This window comes from Triticum urartu, chromosome 4 (genome assembly GCF_003073215.2).
Source record: "Triticum urartu cultivar G1812 chromosome 4, Tu2.1, whole genome shotgun sequence".
In the NCBI taxonomy this organism is placed as follows: domain Eukaryota; kingdom Viridiplantae; phylum Streptophyta; class Magnoliopsida; order Poales; family Poaceae; genus Triticum; species Triticum urartu.
The window spans coordinates 202,800,888-202,807,400 of NC_053025.1; the positions used below are offsets into that span (position 1 = coordinate 202,800,888).

The 6,513-nt window shown below is 42.8% G+C and overlaps 1 long non-coding RNA gene across 1 annotated transcript; it reads left to right on the top strand.

Annotated features, from left to right (window-relative positions):
* Positions 1 to 3,242: 3,242 nt before the first annotated feature.
* Positions 3,243 to 6,507, top strand: LOC125553763. The gene is made up of 5 exons (XR_007304187.1): positions 3,243 to 3,742; positions 4,500 to 4,575; positions 4,677 to 5,489; positions 5,567 to 5,683; positions 6,313 to 6,507. It is a non-coding gene; the product is annotated as an uncharacterized LOC125553763 (long non-coding RNA).
* Positions 6,508 to 6,513: the final 6 nt, after the last annotated feature.

The window sequence follows — 6,513 nt, forward strand, 5'->3', positions numbered from 1 at the left end:
TTAATTTTCCCAATTAAGACTAAATTCCATTAATTAAAATTGTGCTTGATTTTTTCTTTTCCAAAAAGTATGTTGGTCGTCCATGATGACCAATGGACGGATGTGCAAGTCGACAATAGCCTAAATCTTTTCAAAACAACCGTGTTAGACATGTGTTCTAGAGTATCTCTATATTTTCTCCACCCCAAGAAAGGTGATGAGAGCTTTTTGCCTTCAGTCGGCGCCGTCATTGATCTGCCTCATATCCTGTGACCTTGGGCAATGAGGCGCACTAGACCCTGTCACTTGCCAATGGGAGGGCTCCTGCCTTGTTTTTAGTTTTTTTAGGTCGTTTAGGGTTTGCATTCTGCTCAGAAAGGCGATGCAACATCGGCTATATGAAGATGGAATAAAGTCTTCCCCACCTATTCCTCATTCCGGCGGTGTGTATAGCGTCGTTGGAGGGCATGAGAGGTGTGCCCCCGGCGCACCTCGTGGGATTAAGTCAGTGCTGGTTTTAGATGGATCTCTGTGGATCGAGTCTCCGTTCATCTGTGTTCGTGTGTCTACATATTACATTCTTCTAAAATACACTTCTCTTCATCGGCGACAGTTGTGGTTGTTCTAGTGCACTGGTCCTGTAGGGCCTTAGCACAACGACTTCCCAACTGTCTACTATAACAAGGTTTACCCGGCTGCAATGACGATGGGGTGCCTTCGGCTCGCTCAAGTGATTGTAGTCGTCTCTAGGTGGTCTAGAAATCAGATGTTATTTCGGTTACTTCTGATGTTCTTTATACTGCCATGATAGTTGATGAATGGAAGGAAAGTTTTTCTGGCAAAAGAAAGGTTACTAATGGGAAAAAGGAAACATTCCGATCCAGTTAACAAGATTGGCAATCTCATCCCTCTGTACGCTAACACCCACCAAGCTTCCACCTACGACCGTTAGGAGGGTTGCTTCCGCCAATGACAATCATTGTGCCTACTTATCTAGATCTGTCAACGGTGGCTGAATTGGGACAACATGTGGGGGTTGATGAAATGCGATGGTGTGAGAAGGCTTTGAGTCGTGGATGTCGGGGTGGTGCCCTTGGAAGGTTGTGAGCATAAGGTCGGGTGGCGGGCAATACTGCAATGGCGGCTCGCACGAAGGACGCTGGGGCAATGACCCCTGGGTCACGGCGAATGTACATGTCGTTTTGTGGAAGTGTGGGGTGACCATAGTCAGATCCACACCACGTCATGCATGACCCCCCCCCCCCCCCCCCCCGCAACGACGGGGGTGATGGTATATGGCGAGATGATGTCTTACCTTTTTGCTAGTGCCTTTCTAGCCTAGACTGGTGGACAGGCTGATGTGACTTTGGAAGACTCGACTTGAAGATGATAATTTCGGACCCCCCCTTCATGTTCGGGGTGAAAACTCTTGTTCTACAGTTAATTGGTTGGCTAACAGCGACGAACTTGCATCCTTACCTTGTTAAAGATGTTGCCTCCTTGTTGCTGTGCTGACCTTTGATGGTTGGTTACCACAATCAGGGTGAAAATCCTTATTTTGACCGTCTTTGGCCGGACGTGGGGAAGGCGGTGCAAGGATGACTATTCCTTCTTGAAAGCATTGCTGTAAAAAAATAAGTCGAGTAATTTATTTCATGTCTTGTAATGGTTTAGTCGTAGTTACACTTTTTTGTAGTTTGCTTACTACACCCTCCGTTTGATAATGTAGTGCGTATAATTTTTTTGAAAGTCAAACTTTACAAATTTTGGCCGAGTTTATAGAGAAAATTATTTATGTGTACAATATTAAATATATAAAATATGAAACTACATCTTATGATGAATCTAGTGATATGTGTTTGGCACTCTAGATGTAAAATATTTGTTCTACAAATTTGATCACAGTTTGTGAGGTTTGACTTTTCAGAAAATCTATATGCATTACATTATGAAACGGATGGAGTAATTAACAAAAAAATGGTTGTGTCCACCACAGTAATGCATATGTTGTTTTCTACGCCATTGCAAAGGCTCAGGATTTACCTAAAAGAATGGAAATTGTCTAGATATACAAATTAATGTGGACCATCTACTGTCAGTAGCATCTGAGCAAATTAAGAAAAATGTCCCCTAAAAAAGTGTTCATCTTATGTGGAAAAAAACTTGACCAAGAATTTGTAGGTGGAAAAATGTTAGACTAGACGGATAGAAATGGCCCAAGAAGAGCTCTTAGACATCTCGTCCAAGGGTGTGATCGACGTAGAATATTGTGTACTCCATCGTGGTCGATTTGGGGATCATTGAGTTCGAGATTTGATGGCTCCGACGACCTTCCTCGCTATGATTCAATAGGAAAAAAACATCTTATCCAGCGTTACATCCCCCCTAGCTATCCCATTGATGTGCCCATCTCTTTTTTCATGTATTAAACACATCGCAATCACTAGTGATGGCAATGCCTTCTCCCATTGCAAACAAACCCATGTGAACAATGTGAGATAGAGCAGTGGTGCACATCACTTCCGTAATATTCCTTCCCGTGGCTCTCATAGAAAAATCTATGCCTACAAGCTACCACCGTCTAAAGTCGTTTATCCTCCATTTTTTGTGGAGGCAAAGTGATAAAGATGGCTTTTCCCAAATAGGCATTGTGAATGGACAACACACCACGAGCGAGCAAAAGCTAGGGTCGAGGGGTGCCATATATGAAGATTAGCAATGACACGTCACTGGCAAGCTGGGCTTATCATCTGCCAATGTCGACTGATGTATCATTGGTGACATGATCATCAACCACCAACGGTGATAGCCATGAGGAGTGGGCGTTCGTGGTAAGGGGAAATCAATTGGTGTCACACCGTTTTTGCTTGCTTTCCTTGCGCACCGCAGGTGGATCGGACTTTGCTGGATCTGAATTCTGAAAAACGCGCTTCGACAAGCGCGATGATCTGAACCATCGAACCAAAATGAAAGGACGTACGCTCTTCTTTACTACTATCTCTACTTCTCTACTATTAAACAAGAAAATATATTCATCGAACAACATGAATCAATAACAGCCTCACTATAAAGATCACTTAATTAAATCTGACCGTAAAGACAAAACTAACCTCAGCCGAAGGTGCGTTTAGCAATTTCTTAGCGCGGACGAAAACTCTGCCAGAAACGAACGAAAGGTCCACCTCACCCATGTTGCCAACATTAGCGCTAACCTCCATCTAATTTAATCCCGAAATTAGCGCTAACCTTTCCAGCCGCACAAGTCTCCCACAGCGCGGCGGCGCCCGCTCCCCCTCGCCTCTCGGGCCGCACCGGTCTCTTCCCTCACCGCGAAGCGGGCGCACGTAGGGCGTCTGCCGGCGAATGAGGCCGCGAGCGATCCCATGGCGCTGCGGCGCCTGCATCCCTCGCCTCTCCGATCACACCGGTCTGCTGCCTAAGCACGAAGTGGGTGCATGTAGGGCGGCCGCCGGCGAGCGATCCCGTGGCGCTATGGCGCCTGCATCCCTCGCTTTTCCGATCGCACCGGTATGCTCCCTAAGCACGAAGTGGGTGCATGCAGGGTGGCTGCCGGCGAACGAGACCGCGGCGCGGCGGTCTGCTCCCTGCCGGTTTGAGATCTGCACTGGTCTCCTCCCTGCTGGCCGTTCTACGGGGAAGATCACTGAGTACTTCGTCTAAATCTGCTGCAAACGACCAGCACTCTGTGCCAAGAAGTGAAAGTATTTCACCCCTCACACGTGCTCCCTGCCTCACATGTGATGTAAGTATCGCATCCCTCGCATGTGCTTCTTGACTCGCTTTCTTCTGCAACATAGAGTATATGTGGATCAAATTACTTCATGTCTGCTAACAAAATTAGATATCCTATGTGACAGTGGGTTATTTTTCTCCTTCAAAATTGATGAGCTGGGAGATAATGCCACATTATAATAAGTATTTATGTTTGAAGTGTGTATACTATCCTGATAAAATCCTCAGAACCCAGAAGTGTATGCATTCTTGGTTTCATGCACCATATTATTATAGTTCATGTTTGAGAGATTGGTTTTGAGCATGTGAATCTGAGCTTCACATACTTTGCCTGAGAAACTCCCGTCTTCTGCGGGAAGGACAGCAGCCTCTGGCAGAGCAAGACGACAACAGCTTCACATCGTCACCGAAGTCCGGGCGGTGGCTAAGTTCGGCATTAGCCTAGCTGCTAACCAGAAGTTGGACATGAAGGGGAGAGGCAGGGGTCAGCAAACGCAAAAGGGCAGGGGTCACCATAGTTGTTAATTCGTTTTTTCTGAATCTATAGCGATGCAATATAACTTTCTGAATTTCTGTCAACTGAAGATCATTCATAGTAGTGGTCTATTGATAGTACTGGTCAAGGTGTCAAATACTTTGTTTTTGCTTTGCATCAAACCATTTCTTTTGTGCTCTGGAGTTTAGAGTCAGCCCCAGTTTAGAGTCAGCCCCACCTTGATTTTCCTCCGTCCTCCGCCACTGCTCCTAAATGTGTTGGAATTCAGCAGGTCATGAAAATGGACGGATGTGATAGTGAAGGAACCAGAGGGAATGATATTACTGTATCAGCAATGGTGTTGATACGTAAGTACTCCACCTATTCTTATTTTTTGTATCTTTTCACAAAAAATATCAAACTTGTGTACTGTCATGCCTTCTAATTTTTCTTGTTAATTTGCACACAGGTAGAAGAAAATAAAAATGAGGAAGATACTAAAAGACACATAGAAGTAACACATATGAGAAATTCATATACCCATCATGTCTTGGATGAGAAACAGTATGAAAACTTCAATGAAAAGTTCAGCACTGCCAAACCATTTGGAAATGCCACCAGAAATGAAAAACAATTAGGGGGTAGATGCACTAGAGGAAGGAAAGAGGAGCTCCAGTTTGATCCCATACTTTGTGTCATAATTTCATATCGATAAATTCTTTTGTCTCAATGATTCACTATATAATTCTCATTGACGAACTTTGGGCGGTACCTTGATGAATTTACTTCAAATCTTTACTATTAAAGGGTACGTTTTGTTTTGGTATGTTCACCTCCTTCGCTACATGGGACCTATCCATCATTTTCATTTTCAATATATTAAGTGAAGCTTTCTCTTTTTTATTTAATTTGATTATGCTAGAAAGGAGGAATACATAGTTTTGCTATGTAATAGTATAAATAAGATAAGGAAGAGGGTATTGCAACTAGCAAGGTAGCCTATTCACAGTATGACCGTGAACTTCCTTAAAATATGTATGGTTGTTGTATCCTACCACACTATAATTTTTCCATGATTTGTGTGCGGTTTGTAAGACTCAAATCTTCAAAAAGCACACGTCTTTTCATATTGAAAATGTACCTCTGTTGTAACTTTGACTGTCAGTCATTCAGTTCGAGGTGAAAACACACAGAAAACTGTACTGTTAAGTGGTGTTGTCTCCTATGCATGGATCAACCTGGATGGAGGGCGGTGGATCGGGGACGTAGCGGCAGTGGCCAGGTCTGGTGTAGTTGACAGTTATCTTCAGTTCAGGCCTTGAAATCTTAATATTTGAACGACCAGAATCTTCCTTTCAGTTGAGTGCATGAGATTACTTTTGAAGCAAACTGCAACTTTCTTGAGGTGCCCAATACTAAACTGGGAGGTGCTAGGAGGCTGATGCTTAACTACATCGGGATGAAACTGATATCGAGGTGAGTAGACACATGCTTGCCTACTTTATTCTTTTAGTATGAATTGATTAGCATTTCATAGAAACATGATGTATGTGATATATTTGAATCAACAAGCTATGCGATTTTTTTCATTACGCAATACAAAAGTATGTTGCTACACCTTATTTTCAAGGAATACAGAAATATATTGCTATACCTTATTTTCAGCAGTTATAAAATATGTATTCAATTTAATAGTTTTGATAGAATGCTCATGTCAAGTTGCTAATGTGGTTGGACAGAGAAAAAAATATATTGAATTCAGTTGTTTTCAATAGGCAGTGTGATTTATTATTAATTAGGAAATACAGAAAAAATGTGTGTAGGTATCTTGATTCTCTTAGATGCCACTCCTGGTCATGTCATTTTTAACATTACTGAACTTTTTAGAATTCTGTTTCGACTGTATTTTAGAGAGAACGTGCAAACTGAAGAAGTAGAGCGATCCTCAGTTTTTTATATAGGTTACTTATTGGGTTAAAAAATTCCTCCATTACGAATTTTCTTCACCAACAAATATAAATGTATACCTATCTAAACTCACACTACACTCTGTAATGACCTGCTAGCGATGCCTAATACCTCAATTTTCATTTTACACCACCCAGATATTCATTTTTGGGGGGATCTTTTTGTGGTGATGATAGCTACCCTTGGTATTGGAGAAGACCGAGGAGGATAGATAGTCAATGGTGCAGGCTGCATGACTTGGCCGAAGGTTGGCGCAAGTATTCATGGGGCCAGAGAAACGGGAGTTGGAACTTCCGAAAAATGCTTTTAACTGACATCTGTTGTAGCTCCACAAGCTT